We start from the raw sequence: 18,450 nt of genomic DNA on the forward strand, positions 1-18,450 counted from the left end.
CACAGCCTTTTCATCAGCCTGGCGTATGAGCCAGTAGAGGGTGTCCAAGGCTTAACTCCTGCTTCTTTGGTGAGTCAGGCACATGTTGTGTTTCTATTTGGGGCTCCCAGTTACAGTGTGTTTTTCCACAACTAAGATCAACTGATCAGTAACAGCATCTATTTCCTGCTCTTATGATGAGTCAAAACATTTATTAGCATCATTATCATAAAAATGCATGAATGAATATGTGCCATTCAGATAACTCACTTGTTTTTTTCTGTTAATAAATTATGTCTTTTGTTAATGGGAAAGACATATATGAGTCTGAGTCGGACGACAGACCTGTGCCTAACACTGCAGGAGCCACACTGTGTTGCGTGCGAGCCTCCTAATGCTCCACAGATCAGGTTATTTTTGATAACAGCGAGTCATTTAAAATTTAGAGAATAAGAGGTTTTAGCCATGTATAATTCACGATATCTGTAGGGCCTCAAAAACTGAAGCGTTCTACAAGTTCTCTTTTCTTTTTCATGTCTCTGTCTTTCCTCCCGTCTCTCCCCATAGAAGCATGACCTTTTAAATTACTGTTTCTTTATTTAATACAGCCTTTTTTACCTTTTTTACCCAGCATGTCTCTATTAATCTGTGTATCTATGCAACCACAAGTATGTGCACATCTGAGCATTATATCTGTCTTTTATCGATGCTTCTTATCGTTTGAGGGTTGCACAGCTGGGACCAATCCCATCTGACATTGGGCAAGAGGCAGGATAGGCCACTAGTGTGTCACAGGGCCAATATACAGAGACAAAAAACATTGGGACTCCACATTTACACCTGTGGTCAATTTAGAGTCCCAGATTAAACTCCACGACGTTGTTAACCACCACTGATGCATTACACCCATATGTGACATTATTTTAGTGTTACCCCAAAAACATGGTCATCAGTGTGCAGCTATAATAACCAACACTTTCTAGGGGGATGTGGCAGGGTCTCTGCAGGTCAGTTGTTTTTTTGTTCAACATCAACGTCAAAAAAACAATTTCTTTATGGACCTTGCTTTGTGCACAGGGACGCTGTCACAACTGCTGAAGCACAGCACAGGCAGCGAACTCAAATGCAGACACACAAGGCAGGCTGATGCAGTGAATATATAAAAAGTCAACCAGGCTTCCAGGAAGCCTGGTTTTAAACCAGTAGTTTAGGCAGGCAGGCAAACTAACAGGAACAGACAACAGCATTCTTCACTCAAGGAACACTGCGAACAAAAGCAGACAATCTGACAGAGACTGTGGAGATGCGGCTGGAAAAATGCTGGCTTCAAAATGTTGATCATGTTCATATCAATCCATATGAACACCCCCCTCTTGTGGTATTCATAACCTCAAAAACTGCTGAAAGCTCCAAGTTCTCTAGTCGTATAGTGTTTGCTGATGTTTTTCCAGAAATGACAGAGGCCATGGCGGTTTTGTTTTCCCTTGGATGACGAGTTAAACATATTCAAATATTTTCCATTTGCAATCAAACCTTTGCATTTCCTGCAACCAGTGATTTGAATATCGGCATTCATGTTGCTGTTGCCCGGCAGTGCTCTCATGACTGAACCGCTGTAATGCTAAACACACTGTGCACACGGCTTCCCAGTGTCATAACCACAAGCTCATGAGTTCCATTTAAAAGCCGTTTAAGTTGCTGCACTGTTGATTGTGAATGAGGAACAGTTGCAGAGAGAGATCGGGTGACTGCAGGGCTAATTGGGGAAGAGGGAACAGTGTGTGGATGAGCGGGGGAGACAAGTGAGTGGGATTATGGAGGAGAGTGTGATGTCGTCTGGGGAAATGAGGGGAGAGATAGAGGATAGCGACAGGGGGGCAGAGGGGAACAGGTTGTGACAGGGCTTTCATAATCTTTGGCCATGTTGTTGCATTAAGATTTCTCTTAATGGAAAAAAACCACAAAGAAATATCTCTAACAAAAAGTATCTGGATGGGGGGGGTCTGCATATTTTTGGCCATACCTGTGTGTTTGTATAGACTGTTGCATTTGTGTTGCTGCATCTGTTAGTGGGTTAACCATGGTGCTTAACCATGCTGACACTTGCTTGAGGCTAGGTGATTGAAAACATAGATATAAGGTGAGAGATCTAAAAAAACAAAGGATAAATATAGAGATGGAGGAACAAGAGAGAAAAAGCAAGGTGGGGGGTACAAAGAGAGAGAGAGAGAGAGGGAGGGATTTCACTTTCTATCTACTGTATATCTCTGTCTCTCTCTTCCCCATCTGGAGAGGCAGAGGGAGCGAGAGATAGTGTTTGCCCTTGCAGGTTGTAATGAAGCTGTGGAAGGATAGATGACTCGCTTTAACACAAGCAGAGGAGAAATACACACTCGAAACATCACTCAGCTGACCTGTGTGTGTTTGTGTGTGTGTGGGTGTATCTATGTGAGGGCCTGTGTGTGTGTGTGTGTGTGTGTGTGTGTGTGTGTGTGTGTGTGTGTGTGTGTGTGTGTGTGTGTCAGTAGAGACTGATGCTGATTATATAGGGGACTGGACAGAGTGATAAAGGTATCACTAGATAGATGGAGAGGTTTCGTGTTTTGCTGCTAACATACACATGCATGCACGTGTGCACACACTAGCCTGCTCACGTGGATTTGCACATCACATAAATATAAATCTGTGTGCAGATATAAGGCACGCCAAGTGTGCACTTTTCTGTGTATATGTTCAGTCATACATTAATATGGGGGTGTGCATGTTTTGTGCAAGTACCTATTTAGACATGCACCTGTGAGGGTGTTGTGTATGTATATACAGTACGTGTGTGTGTGTTTGTGTGCATGTTAGAGAGAGAGTGCATCATGGAGAGACAGATAGAGGCGTCATCGCGCTGTTAGAGGGCTTGGCGCCATGTCAGCACTTCTACAGTTCAGCCAAGGACTCCTGCACACACTGTCCATCCATCTCCACTCGTCTGAGGGAGAGAGGAGGAGAAAGAGAGAAGGATGTACTGCCTGCTTAAAGACTGGAGTCGGGGAGAGAATGGGAAAAGAGTGGATAGGGAAATAAATGATACCAAACTTCCAAATGTCAAGGACCCTGGTAAAAAATCTGCTTGTACAGCTGTTGGGGAGCTACAGCCTCATGTCATCATATCATAGTACTTGTGTTCTGGGTAATGCAGTTTCCCAATAGAGAAATGAGCTCTACTCATCCACAGGCCTTTCTAATAGTGGAATAACCTTCTCATGATTGTCAGAACTATAGTGTAACCTCCTGTTTTCCGACATATCTGAACGCTTATTCTTTAAATAACCCTTCCTCGCTGAATCATGCCACACTCTGGAGATCCATCGTGTTTGAAAACATTGACCTTTTCTCCTCAGCTTTTTTCTTAGTATACATTATTATCATTGTTGGGACATAGAAATGTTATTTCTCGGGGGAGGATTTTAATTTGACTGATGTCAGTTTTAGTTCACAGTGTTTAGAACTATAGTTAAAAATTATGTTATATTATTATTACAAAATATTAGAATTGGACTATAAAATGTCCTTTCTTGACCTCATAAAGCAATATTACTCACCGGAATACACATGTATATGAACATACACTAACACACATGGCCAAAAAACACATATCCATATATGCACATACACATGTTGTGTGCATGCATACATACACTGCAAGATTGATTATCTTTGAGTTTAAATTAGTAATGTACAGCTACCTATATAAAGACCAACACTTGGCTAAAGGAGTTAAATTTATATTTTAAGATCAGTTTATATATCATTTAAAGTTCTCTATTTGCCTACTTTTGCCAGTTATGATATTATGAATTACTTTTCGGATGACTGAGGGCAACATTTGTGTTTTGGTGAATCAGACTATTCAGAACGACTCCCTCATTTACATCAGATCTTCAGTCAGTCAGTAACCATATCTGCAGTTTGACGGATTTGGACAAACATTGTGAAAATAACATAATGCCACAAAATGAATAAAAGGTTTGGCACAATGTTTTCCTCTCAATCAAACATATATTGAAACATTATGGTGGAGAATGCATAGTATAAAGTTTTATCTGTATGTGGATATGTGCTTGGGCCAAACATTGTGTTGTATGTATCCCCCCTCTCACTGTCATCCTGTGCCCTCTGTGATTGTAAATACCTGTGTCTCATTGTCTGTGAGCACATGCTTCATGTTGACAAAGTTGTCAGGTTGAGTATGAATCACACTCTGTCACATGTCACGTTGACTCCAAACCACTGACTCCCGTCCCTCTGTCATTTAGTCTAGCATTTTAGAGAAAACATGACCAAATATTGAACTCAAACTCCATTATAATCATATCATGTGGAAGGTTACTCTCAAAGCACTTTACCCCTGTTGTGATGTACAGTGGACACATTGGATTTTAATGCCACCTAAAATAGTTTGACTTGCTTCAGATTATTAAAGGGCACAAGTGGGAGTTGGGCGGACAGAAGAAGCTGAGAGGGACAAGACAGTTTTGTTTTTATACGCATGCATTTTGTATGTGCGTGCACGTGTGTATGTGAAGCACACCATGTTTAACAGCTGGCCTGGAAAAATGTCACTCACTGTATGAGTAGTGATGCAGAGGGGAAGCGATTTCTGAACACAGAAGCATTTTATCTGTTTCATCCACAGCCTCAGTGTTTCTCCTGCCATGAAATAGATGAGTTTGGTTACGTCAACTAAAAGAATTCCATCAGATCTGGTTTCACTGGAGGAATATTAAAAGCTGCGTGAAGGTTCAGTGAGGATGATTTTTTTTTTGGGTGTAAAATTCTGATGAAGTCCGGCACCATGGGAGGGGAAGAGGGAACGCCCACTGGGTTTCTTTTGGACATGTTGCAGCATCGACTATGACTGATTTAGATTAATCTTCACACACATTCAGAGTGACGGGAGGAATTTGTATCGTTACCTAAAAAAAGCATTTTGTTCAAATCACCCTATCGGTTGTTGTGAATTGTTCTGGTAAAATAAGTAGAAATCTAATATTCACTTTCCTTTTCACTGAGTTTTCAGTCTTCACCAACTCCTGGTTTTGACCTCATTAATATTTCCTTCTAAAATGTACAAAAACTACCCAAGCATATACCAAGTATCTCCTAATCTATGTTGTGACCACAGGGTTGAAGTCATTTGGGTTTTATAGAACCAGTTTGCAGGGCAGCTTTGTGCTGTGTGGCAGCATTAGTCACTTTACTGTTGTTAATGAGTGAAAGATATTCTCCACACACAAAAAAAATCCAGAAACATGTCATTATGTTGATCTGTTGGAAGTGGCACTTTTGACACTCGTTAATTCATACTCGAATTTTCAGTGGGGGTGTTACATTATGATGTTATAGCGTCTTCTAAAATATAAATTTCAAACCAAAAGCAACATTTTTCTTCTTTTACCTTTCTCCTCCTGTTAGCTGTTATTTTTGACACACAGAAGATGCTTTTTATGCAAAACCTTAAATTCAGTGGCTCATATGTGTGCATGAACATACAATGAATTAACTATTAAATTAAACTAGGCAACTGGAAAAAAAATCCTCCATGTGTCAAATGTGAGGTGATGTAAAAAAAGAATGAAATTCAAAATGTCAAGATATCTTTTTGACACCTCTAAAAGTTTCAGGAAGCTTGGCAGAGAAAAGCAACTCAAATTAATGTTATGTGCATATTCTTTAGCTCATATCCCCCAACTAGCCCATCATTAAACTTCAAAATATTGATTCAACATGTATAATAATTTTGGATATAGGGCTCCTTCAATTTTATGTACCATTTAAGGCCATGACGTACTTTTGAACATTTCCTCCAGGGCAGAGCTTCAAATCAACTCTATGAGGAACAAACAACACTCCAATCAACTTGTCAGCTCCGTATAATTGTCACTGAAAAATCAGCACTCATTAAAACTGCAAACATCTATACAAGATGCTAATTTGTTTGCTTGTTTCATCAGTTTCAAAACTCACAATATCTAAAGCTTCTAATATCCTGAATTATTTAGGTTTCAAACTGACTGTTCAACGTGTCAGGCTGAGGTGCTCATGTTCACCTCATCTACAAGGGCAGATAATCTCTCCCCCTTTATCTCCAACACACTCTGGTCTTCTGTGACTTCTCCAAACAGGATAGTGATACAACAGTTTTCTTACCTCAGAGGTTGCCCAAGGGTAAATTGTTGGAAATGGGAAATGTGGGGAAAGGTGGAGATTTGGAAGGGTTACAAGAAGAGAGGCGAGATGTCCTTTTAGTCACAGGGTTATGAAGCATTTTATCAGGACTTTTCTCTGAGTCTGCAGCTCCTCTGACATTATCAACCTCACACGTTGTGAAAGCAGAACTCTGTGAAGAAACTGCAACACTGCAGTCTTCAAACAAACGCCTCAAACATTTGCACATTCCAGGCATTTTGTAGCCAAATGTCTTTGTATGCAAATCTTGGGATCAATTCTGCTCTGATGAAAGAAAATGTACAAGTTCAGTCTGGCGGTCTGCCGTTGTTTACATTGTGTTCTAGTTTTTAACAGCTTTATAATCAAAGGCTTTCCTCTCTCTGCACTGTGTTGAACTCTGAGCTGTAATGGAGGAATAAATTGAAGTGCACAAGATCTCGCATACAATTATGTTTTATCTCCTGCTCATTATTTCACACACATACACATGCACGTGCACACACACACACGGCTGTGTAGACATAATGTATGAATGCAGGCTGACGTGCAGTATTTATATGCGCCAACACAAACAAATGTAGCCAGATGCAGTTTTTAAAGAATGCGTGTCCTGTCCATAAAGGACTATGAAGCATTTTGCTTGTAATTAACCCTGATTCAATGATTTCTTCACACTCAGCCCTTTTGTAATTACACACTTTGACTCAAATTAATTAAACCACATTTGTTTGTTTGTTCTGATCTATCACCATCCAGTGGTCTCCACTGATGCAGCTGAGGTAGTGGATATATTGTGACTCTCCTATTATCCACACAATGAGGTGGGCATAATGTTAATATACAGGGTATGGGCAGCTTCAATATGAGTCAGTGTTGTAGGCAAAGTTCAAGCACCTTATATAACTGTGGACATGTGGGGGTTGAGGATGTTACTATGGATTTATCTCCATTTATTCTTTGTAGGACCTGTACCTGTTTTTCATTATTATAAATAGCACTGTGAAATATTGCAGGGTTTCCCCTATTTGCACCTGACAGTAACAGTGTTACGCTGCTGCTGAAATATGACCCGCGCTGCTGCAATGTTTTTTACCCGAGGAGAGGAGAGGGCTCCTTCTCATCTTTTTAGCAACTATCATTATATAATTTTTTGCTATGGTTGCTTCATATCCAGGTCAATAAATAAAATATAAGCAAGAAGCTTTACCTGATAATGATGCACCAGGTAGATATCAACAACTAAATAAGAAGAGTTTATTGAGAATCATCATTTGTACTGAGACAATGATGCTATGGAACAAAAACGTTACAGCAAATCAACATGTTTTTCTTTTCTTCCTGTAAGCGGGCTGTACAACACACATGGGCCACCATGAAAGCTGTCTTCATGTTAATGATTTATATTAATTTGTTAAAGAAACTTTGGATATTTAAGTTATATATTATTATTTACTATATTGTATTAATTTCACTGAATTATTGATAATTCACTAGTTTGGTGATAGAAGTTAAATCTGGAAACAAAGGCTGTTAAGGATGACTAAATGAAAGAATGAATGACAGCTAGTCGCTAGCTACTGTTTTTTGTTCAAAACAACAGTTGATTAATCATCAGTAGTTCAATAATAAGTACATTTTCCTAGATCTTGAATCTTGTTCTTCCCTTGTTCATTACAGTGCACAAATCTACTGCATGTACCCAGCTTATCATAATATTATACACTATCAGCCGGGTATAATGTATCTCCGTACTTCTGCGTGTCGGCATCAACAAATGCAAGTTTAAACATGTGATGATGCTGCTGTGTTTTGAAGGCAGAAGATGGTGTTTATGCGGAGCTGCTTAATTAGCAGCAACAGTAATGAAGCCACATGGGACACAGTGTTGGTATCTGGACGGCCAGGGGATGATGATTATTTAGACGGGATTTGTCCGAGAAGCTGTTCTTTTTTACTTGCTACACAAAATACACAGAGGAATTCACACACACACACACACACAAAAAGCTTTCTTCCCTTGATATGCTGCCATGTGGAGGTGTGTGTTTGACAACTTATGTGTGTGTGTTTGTTTATCCCTTTGTATCCCAATGTGTATCTATAATTGCGTGTGTATTTATCTGTGATTTTGTGTGTATGTGTTTGTGTTTATGTACACTCTAGCTATTTGAAGTAGCGAGGATTATTTCTTTATGAAAGGTCATTTTACTGTAGAGAATTTATGGCTAAGTGAATTGGATTTTTTGCCAGCGTTCATTTACTTAAATGTTAGTTAAAATGTGAACCAACTGGGATTTCCGTATCTCTGAATATACATGTATAGTAATATAAACTGAGCAAAGGTAAAAGGACATTTGCTGTTCAACTAAATGAAACCTGAATCAGTTAGATGACAGGAGCAGTGTCTGACTCCATGTCAGGCAGACAATAATGAGGGTTGTAAAATTTAAATCCTTGAATTTATTGCAGTAAGAAAAAAGCGTCTCCCTTAAATTTAATGTGAACAATGAAACGTTGCCTATAGCTGTATTTCTACCTTTTATTTTATGATAAATGTTCATTTTAAAAACATTCATCATCCGAATGTTTCTTGAAATATTTACTTTTGAAATTGAAGCACATGTTTTGAAATGGCCGGGATTTGCACTGTGTATTTGTAGCTTTTGCTTGACTGTAAATAAATACAGATGACAATAAATTTAGATAAAGGAATATAAATTTGAGTCTATACTGCTATACTGGTTATTCGTGAAACAGAACATACCTGTATACGTCTGGCACCACCTTTATACCGTCCAGGGCTCAATGAATGACTGTTGAATGTCGAGCTCTTCGATCTACAGCATTTTCAGTCTCTTCACTTGTGTATTCAGGTTTACTCCTCCTTTCACACCTACTGTACATCCAGTGTTGTAGAGGGAGAAGTTCGATCTGTGTGTATGTGTGCAACAGCTTGTATGTGTGAGCTTGTGTGTATCTGGAAGCACACATCATTTGTGTGTGCGTGCGTGCATGTGTTATCCTAGGGAAATGCCAGTTTCAGCGTTTCAAATGGTGGAGGCTGACAGTGAAGGAGCAGAAACTGCAACGAGACTGACAACACACACTTTCTCCTCCTTCCTCCTCTTACACACACACCACTCTTCCCTTTTACTCCATTCTCATTCTGTCTCCTCTAAATCCTCCTCCTGTCCATTCCTATTATTGCCTCTCATTTCTCTGCACTGTCTAACCCCTCCGACTTTTCCCTCTCCTCCTCCTTGTCCCCCACAGATAGGGTCAATAAGACTGTAAGCCTGCAAAGTGTTGTTCACAAATGATTCCCCAGTTTGTGCTCGTAAATCAACCATTGTAAACCTGTAAAATAAATCTCTAACTCTAATATGAGACAAATAAACCAGCATTAATGCTACACCAGTGAGGATTCTTTAAATATCTAAAGACCCAGGAGTTTATGGTCCACAACACTGATCACATCAACTTTATCTGTTGGTTCCAAAATATCATTCAAAGTGGGTTCTAATGGTGTTGCTGTTTCTGTCTCAATCAGTCACTCTGTTGCAGATATTTGTGTGATGTTTAATTCCTCACTCCAAAGGATACCGCAGAGAACCCCTCGTTATTCTGTCTTTGGTTGTTTACGCTGAAGCGATTAAGCCGGCACATTGCATCCCCAGTGTGGGATCTTAGATAGCATGCAGGCATTCTGAAAACAGAGGTGTTACATGCAATAGAACAATGTTGACGTCTGTCCCACCATGCCACCTTGCAGGCATTGATCCCGCTCTGTGACTACACCTCATCTGTCGGCATAAAGGTGGAACAACAAAGCCCCCAAGTCTGTGTTCTTATGTTCAATCAGAACGATGAGGTGGAGTAAATATGCAACTTCCCGGCCTTGAACATTCAATTTAAAATGAGCCTTAAATGAATGTTCACTTTTCCTTATTTATATTCAAGGCAGTGCATTAACCTGTTTTATGTGTTATAAATATGGAAATCACAATACATATTAAATCATAAAACATACCCTGAATCTGACTCCACTTAAGAATACACAACAACTGCATATTTGCCTTTATAGACCATAGAGCGCTGAGCGTCTTAGCTAAAGGAATAGTTCTGTATCACTCTCAATGTGTTTCTTTAAATTTTTCTCTCTGTCACCTAAAAAACTACTTTCAGTTTGAAGTCTTTGCAGCAGAAAGATTACAGCATTGTATTTCATCTCTATATTGAAAATAATAGCCTGAATAAAAAGGGTTTTAAGGTCCCTTCAAAGTCTTCAGGTGTTCAAAAGAGACTCATGAAAGTGGCGTCCCGATGCTATACATCTCTGTCTGCATAGAAACGATGATTCCATGCCATGGTTTATGAGGACGATATCTTAAAATGATTTACAGCCCTCTACAGCACTGCTGTAAAAATCCATGAATCATCAAGGTTTGATTTTATTACAGTCAAGCTGTGAGAAAAATAGTTCACTCTATTACCTGAGGGTGGAGGTATTGAGCTCTGCATTGCTTCTCTAGTTCTCTGCCTCCAACCTGAGGAAGCTGTGCTACAAGGTTAACATCTGTAGGAATTAGAAAAAAAGGGATGAAAGGAGAGGAAAAATAGAATGAGGAGCGGATGGGTAAGAACGAAGGAGGCTTTGAAAAAGTGAAACGAGAGCAGGATGAGGTAAAATGATTGAAGAAGAGGGATTTTCATGGACTGTCAGGGCAGGGGGAAAATGTGAAATATCTTGAAATGGAAAGTACAATAAAAAGAAAATTAAATAAAACACTGTGGCAATTAAACGGTTGAAAGAGAAAGAGTGAGGTGGGGGGTTGGAAGACAGGAGCAGAAAGAATGATGGGGGAGATGGAAAAAGAGAGAGCTGCTGAAACAGGAGATCAATACTTTTCTGCTGGGTGCTGAAATGGTGGTGGCAACTGTCTCCCCGAGTTTCCTCCTTAGCTAGACACACACACACACACACACATACACACACACAGGACTGTCTAAAATGTAAAGAGTGCTGCCTGTTTCACCTTTATTCAACCTCAGCCAGACAGTGTTTGTATAACTCATTTACAAGACAAGAGTGTGCTTCACATACAGTAAATGGACAAAAAGGCAAAACAAAAGTACATGAAAGTACATAGAAAAAAAATGATGTAGCACAAAAGTACAGATCATATTATATTATCTGAGCCATCTCCATGACGACAGAGTAAACTCCATCTCCATCCGTGACTTATGAAAGGAGTGTAGAGGAATGATATGATTGTACAGTTTAACTGTGAGTCTGTTTGAATGGAGACACGTATTCTCTGAACGCTTTATTCATTGAACGCACACTCTCACCTTCAAATGTTTCCTCTGAATGTTCTCTCTGATGAAGAACTCCTTCCCCATCTTCATCAATTGTCTCCTCTATCACTCTCGCTGCCATGAGGTGCTCGCGCTCATGGTGATGCCCTGGGCAAAACAATGTTTGAAACACAATTTTCTATACCTATTACTCACTACACGAGTTTCTGGCAGTATAAACAGTAAGGCCACTTCCACTGATGATTTTGTCCTACAGTCCTGATCAATATGAATTAAGATTCAATCATAGTACGGCTACTTTTAAAATCTAAATGAAAAAGTAATTTCTTTCTTTTTGGTTCATGTATTACAGTCTTTGTGAAATTTAAAGAGCTCCACAAAAAGAGAGAGAGACTATAGCTGATGTGCAATAAAACGTTATGTTACCTTGAATAAAACTGTGGTTTTCTCTGTTTGAATATTTGGTTGGAAACATTTTGGATAATGTAATTACACAAGTCAACAAAATATATAAAATAGGTCAGGTCATTTTTAAACATTAAAATGAAGACTTGTTACATAGTATATCCTTTAAAATATTTTGACAATGATCCTTAAGATGTTGTTTTCAAAATCTCATGACAAAGAATTGTAAAGAAAATAAAGATTTTATACAAATGTATATGTCTGCATTCTGCATTAGAGAACATTCATTTCGGTATATTGGCAAACATAAATGCTGATATCCATATATCTGTGAAAGGCTGATTTTCATCGGCCAAAAGATTTTATCGGTCGAACTCTGGAAATTGGAGTTATCAGAAAAAAATTATTCTTTTCATTTGTGCTTCAAAAAGAAGTTGAAAGAGAAACAGGAACTCATCCTGTCACAGTTCACGAGCTGGAAAGATGAAAGTCAAAAGCTCATGCTGCCCTCACTGAGCTGGTGCGGAAATAATGCCCACCTGTGTAGAGAGCACTCTGACAAGAGCGTCACAGACAGTATACTTTATAATTGTTTGGTCTGAGACAAAGTTTACCGGCGTCGCCCTCCAAGTCAGTGGTGCATGAGGCCTCATCCTTTTCAACAAAATGACACTGCACAATGCTGCCAAGTGCCAATAACCACATTGTAAAGACTCCTGCACACACACAAGTTGAGTAGGACACTTCTATCCTGCCACCAAGGCAGCAGAAGACTATTTGAGATAAACAGACTCTTTACTGTATATCTATTTTTTCTGGACTCTCATTTAAATTATTCAGAAAAGAGTGATACAGGTATTTGGGGCATTATTGAAGATCCTGTTGTAGTTCCAGTCAGATTCTGATCTCACCTCTGTGGTATCCACAATTGTGTGACATCGATATGTACTCACTTAAAACAGAGGCTGCTCTTCCTGTAAGCACTGCGATAACAGCACTTAATAAAGACACAGGCATTCACTCTTACCAGTCCTGAATTACAGGCAATTACACACACACACACACACACACACACACACACACACACACACACACACACACACACACACACACACACACACACACACACACACACACACACACACACACACAGTGTATAAACATTGCGGGAAATGAAGCAAAGGGATAAATGGAGGAGCTGACCTGAGCATCACTGAAACCTTTTGCTTTTTATCGTTTTAATATCACAAACACAACTGTGTGAAAATACTTCAAGCACAAGAGGTGGGAGCTGAGGTTTCCTATCATACAGGAGTTAAGTCAATGCATAGGTTGTTATCTCTAAGGTTCTCTGAGTGCAGAGGCTGGCAATGCATGTTGATGCTTCCTGCTGATGACAGATGCCCCATTAAAGATAAAGCGAGAGAAGACTCTCAACAATATACAGGCTTCAGCTTTTTAAAATGATTTGTAACATATAAAACATATTGAGCCTTAAGGACACATGTGAAACAACGCATGAGAACAAATGTGGTGGTTAATGTTTATATGCCTTTTTCAAACCTGCCACTTTGACTCTGACTCAGCACTGGTAGTGTTCTATTTAAGTGTGGCACTAAACCATGATCATGTGACAGTGTGCCAGTATCAACTTCACCAGTACACTGCAGCTGAGGCTGCTAAAGGAAATTACACCTGCGCTCTTTGTCCTGTGACTTAAATTGTTCTTTATGCCCTGAAGACCAAGGTCTTTGTTACATTGATTACATTTGATCTGGTTAGTTTTGGTTTCACATTGCAATTGAGGGAGGGTACTACAGGCTTTTGTGTGGCATACCTACGTCCCGTCGCTATCACCTACATGTACGTAGGCTGTGTCTACCTGAACTTTACATTGATATGTTTTTTCAGACAGGCGTGCGTCTGACGTCAACATGTTGTCAGATGGGCGGGTATAACCGTTTGAATAGAGAAAATTAATGAACCAGTTTAATTTACATTATGATTAATGTAATATCATTATGGTATTACTACCAGCGTCACAACTTGGAATTCAAACATAATATAATTGGAGGGGTAGAGTTCACGCAATCGTGCGAGCCTGGGAAACTTCGTGCCATAGGATAAAAACACCAAACTATCCAGTCTGCAAACCAAACCAAACCAAACCCTGGTTCAGTTTGAACTTGACGGAGACCACCCTGTTTTGGTTGGACTAAATTGTGGTCCTTTTTGCCCGTCCGTTGTCAGAGGCACCTTTCACACCTGTTATTTTGGTAAATGTAAAATTAGGTCCATACCCAACAAGGTCGGGGGAAAGTACCCTTAAAGCACTCATTGCTTTTCTGTGGTCCTTCTTTAACAGCATATTTGCTTCATTAAAATTTCAAGGATCATTTTACTTCACCAATCTGACTAATTAATTACATATTCTGTTCTGTGTCGAAGAACATTAAAATGTGGGATATGTGTGCAGCATTAACTTCTGAAATCAGTGGTGGTTTTGTAAATGGGCCATGACAGTTCCTGAAATGATTGCCTGATCCAGGTTGCAGCTAAACTGCAACAACGTCATAAAATACAGCAGGAAAGACGTAAGACATTAAGTAACGTTAAGACCTTCAGAGATAACCAAGACTGATGTATGGCCCCGGCTGTGGGCTCAGATCCAACGTGTCTTGCAGACTTATAAGTGATTTTCCCTCTGAGGAGCTGGTGAAGCAGTCACTGTGTCACTGTGAATGCTGAAGATATACTGTTACGGGAATGATAACACAAATCTGTGAAGTTTACAGCACTTAAGAAATCATTCAACCAGTTTTCTGTTATCGACTTGTTTCATAGTTATTAAACAACAAACATTGACTGATTACTCACTGATTACAGCTCAGCCTTTTCTGTTCCTCAAATAGTTCTGTCATTGATAAACTTTCAAATGATCTGAAACTGATTTATGAAGAAACAGGAAGACAATAGTTGTCTGCTTCTGCACTGACACAGAAGTGTTAATACTTGTACGCTACATCTCTGAAAATCCATCCTCACGGAATCGCAGACAGTTAACTTCTTGATGAAAGAATCGCTGCTCTCAGGGGGAAATGTTTAGACATCACACTCTCTGTCCTGCATTTGTGTGTGTGTGTGTGTGTGTGTGTGTGTGTGTGTGTGTGTGTGTGTGTGTGTGTGTGTGAATCGTCAGTCCCTGCTGAGTCTTGATGAGAACATCAAGGGGCCTTTCTGACTCATGGCTGACTGTGTGTGTGTGTTATGTGCGTGTGTATGTTTTGGTTTGTCTGTCTGTCGCAGTACTTGTCAGTCTTTGCTAAGTGGATGACACTTCATAGAAACTTCCAGATGCTTTGGTCTGAATCAGTTCTTGTTATTGTGGAAGAATCTATTTGTAAGTAAAATAAAGTACCTTTGAGTGATTGTAATTTACCGTTAAGTAACATTAATAAAGTATTTGTTTAATCTGCATCATTCACACGCTTGTTTTCATTTCCTACCCAGATAACATTAGTCCATACTCCTTACGTTAGGCGTGTTGTGTTATACTGGTATTGACAATGATATTTTAATAATGACTCATTGATTTCATGAATTCAATAATGCAAATACTGAGCAAATAATTCAATGCATCTTGAATAATTTCCAATCCTTGCTGCTGCATTAAATATCTAGTTGACTATATAATTGGCTTTGAAAATATTATTATTTTGTAGTATTTTTTTAGCGTAATTTACCAAAAAAGACACATAAACCACACAGTAAAGACAATTAAAGATGAATTGGATTTCTTAATATTATTATTATTACTACTGTTGTAATTATTATATATTATATATTATCATTATAACTTTACAAAAATTATTTTGGTCGTGATAATCATGTAGTGAAACTCTGATATTGTGACGCCCTTGTAGCTGATGTATAAACTAATAAACTAAGCTGTTAAATTTCAACACAATGAATTGGAATGTAAGATAAAGGCTGTGCTAATTATCAGAACTAGTATTATGATTTACATTGCAAATAAAGTCACAAACAAATGCGTACCTACAAATCGTAATACTACAGGACTTTCATTTAAGTGTCATCATAAATATAAATAAGTAGAATCGGTCAAAGGCAATGTGGATTCACAATCTCACACTCTTTTAACTGTACCATCATGATTGTAAATATGGATGAATTTAAATCAGATGGCTGATGTGCAAATCTAAACTAAATCTGAATAAATTTAATTTGCATGTTACAACCTGTTTACTCAGTAGAATCACTGCCTCACAATGTTCAAACTGCTACATTTGAAACATGGCTGTTCACATCGACAGGTTTGGTTAATCACCGCTTAGTAAGTCTCTTTGGTTTGATAAATGTTGAATCTTCTTCCTCGGAGCTCTTGAGCTGAGAACATCTGTCGCTGATTTAATACCAGGAACCAGGATTGTTTTGGTTCACTTGGTCGACAGCGCCAGAGACTGAGCTGAAAAAGGGTCTGAAAGCGGCAGAGCAGACTGGGTCGTTGATTCAGGGAGCCATCTGATCCAGTGTTAATGCAGAAAATATTTCTTAATGCAGCTTTAATGATGTTGGCTGCCACAATAAGAGCCTCCATTTGTCACGTGTGTCCTGAGCAGAACAAGCTGTTGCGGCACTGCATTAGTTTAGAGTATATGTGCTTCTTCCACTCCTTCCTCCCCTCTGTACTTCTTTCATTGTGCTCCTTTATTTTCTCTTTAAAAATAACAACCCTTGAGAAACACTTGCCGTGCACCTTAAGACACAAAATTATCCTCTGCTACCTTATCAATTAAAAAAAGCAAAAATAATGTACAGCACCTGCAGGTATTTGCTGTTCTGTAATTCCACGCCATTTTTCAACACAAGCCTCTTGCACTGTGGATTTACATAAACCTGTAACAGCACTGCTTTATCATTTAATTGGTCCTCAGTGAAAGAGACACCTAAACATGCAAATAATTCAGAAACTCTGAATTAAATGCAGAGTACACAGTGAGAATACAAGTGGTTGTCTGACAGCTGTGGTACTCTCACTTAGAGGGTTTTCAATTTTTTTCCAGGTTAACAGGAATTCTTAAGTTCAGTATATAAGGTGATGTTTTTTTTCTTGGTCCTTATGATTCAGAGCACAGACTGTATGGACGACGCATCTCTCTTCCTCACACTATCCAGAAAAGAAGCAAAAATATTCTGGATGCGAACACAGCCATCTTGTACATTTGCAGCCAGAGTCTGTGCAGTAGTGACTGTGGGAGAGAGCCGTGGTCGCAAGGTCTCGCCGATACACATGCTCAACTAAAAGCAAGTCTGTCTCAGCTGTCAATCATGATATTTCACACCAGTTTTATAGCATTAAATAACTAATCTAAACTAAAATTGAAGGAAGAATTAGCACTTGAAGGCACATCAGTGTGCTAAGATAACAGCAACATTCCTTGAGAAAACGTATTTACCTGTTCTTTGATTCATTTATTTGGTCCACGTCCCATCCACCAACAAAGAGGAGGCGGAATTTATAAACTATACTGCAGCTAGCCATCAGGGGGCGACATGATGGGTCTGTGTATCATCAAATAATCTGTAACAAATCTCCAATTTTAATACAACTACAAAATAAAAGTGTGTCTTTCAAAACCAAAAATTTAAAATTTCAAAAGTCAGCTCCAGCTCATTGTCACCTTCTGGTTTGACATTGTCACATGTTTTCAGTGCAGGTTTTCTAAATGTCTAATAAGTGTGTATCTGGTAACCCTGTGACTGTGTATCCCTGAAAGTGACAGTGACTGGTCGGGTTGAGGTTGGATGACTTTATTGTTTACTCTCCATAGAGGAGTCCATTTATCATACTGAGAGGAGGAGGTGTGAGTGGGAGTTGTCTGATGTCATGGGCTGCTGCACCACACAGAACTAAACCGCTGTGTGTCTGCTGCTGGAAGGATTTACAGAAAACACATTTGTTACTGAGAAATATTGATAATTGTTATAATAAGAATGAAAATGGCTCAAAATACCAATTAAAGGGATAGTTCACCGAAAAATGAAACTTCACTCATTTTCTACTCACCACTATTGAGGGGTGGATGTTTGAGTCCACAAAACACTTTCGAGATGGGGCCATTTACACCATGTTTTTAGCCTTAATGTCCTTTGATAATCTCCTTTGGAGCTGCGTTCACGTTCACACCACACACAAGCTCTCGCCCATGGGCACATGTGGGGTGCGCGGTAACTTGTCACTTTTCGGTGAACTATCCCTTTAACTTACTGCAGTTGATCCAAAAGTCCAATATCTAATTAAGTATTTTCACACAGCAAACAAACCAAACCATGATTCAGTTTGATCTGGACTAAGACCTCCTCCTTTTGGTCGGACTACAGAAGGTCCGCACCAAATAAGCAGGTGTGTGAGCTCCTTGAAAGTACTGAACAGGGAAGCTTTAATTGAGCACTTCATTTCCTGGAGTGACTGAATTCATCCTACTCAAGGCGTATCTTCACCTT

The sequence above is a fragment of the Paralichthys olivaceus genome, chromosome 13 (genome assembly GCF_024713975.1).
Source record: "Paralichthys olivaceus isolate ysfri-2021 chromosome 13, ASM2471397v2, whole genome shotgun sequence".
Classification (NCBI taxonomy): Eukaryota; Metazoa; Chordata; class Actinopteri; order Pleuronectiformes; family Paralichthyidae; genus Paralichthys; species Paralichthys olivaceus.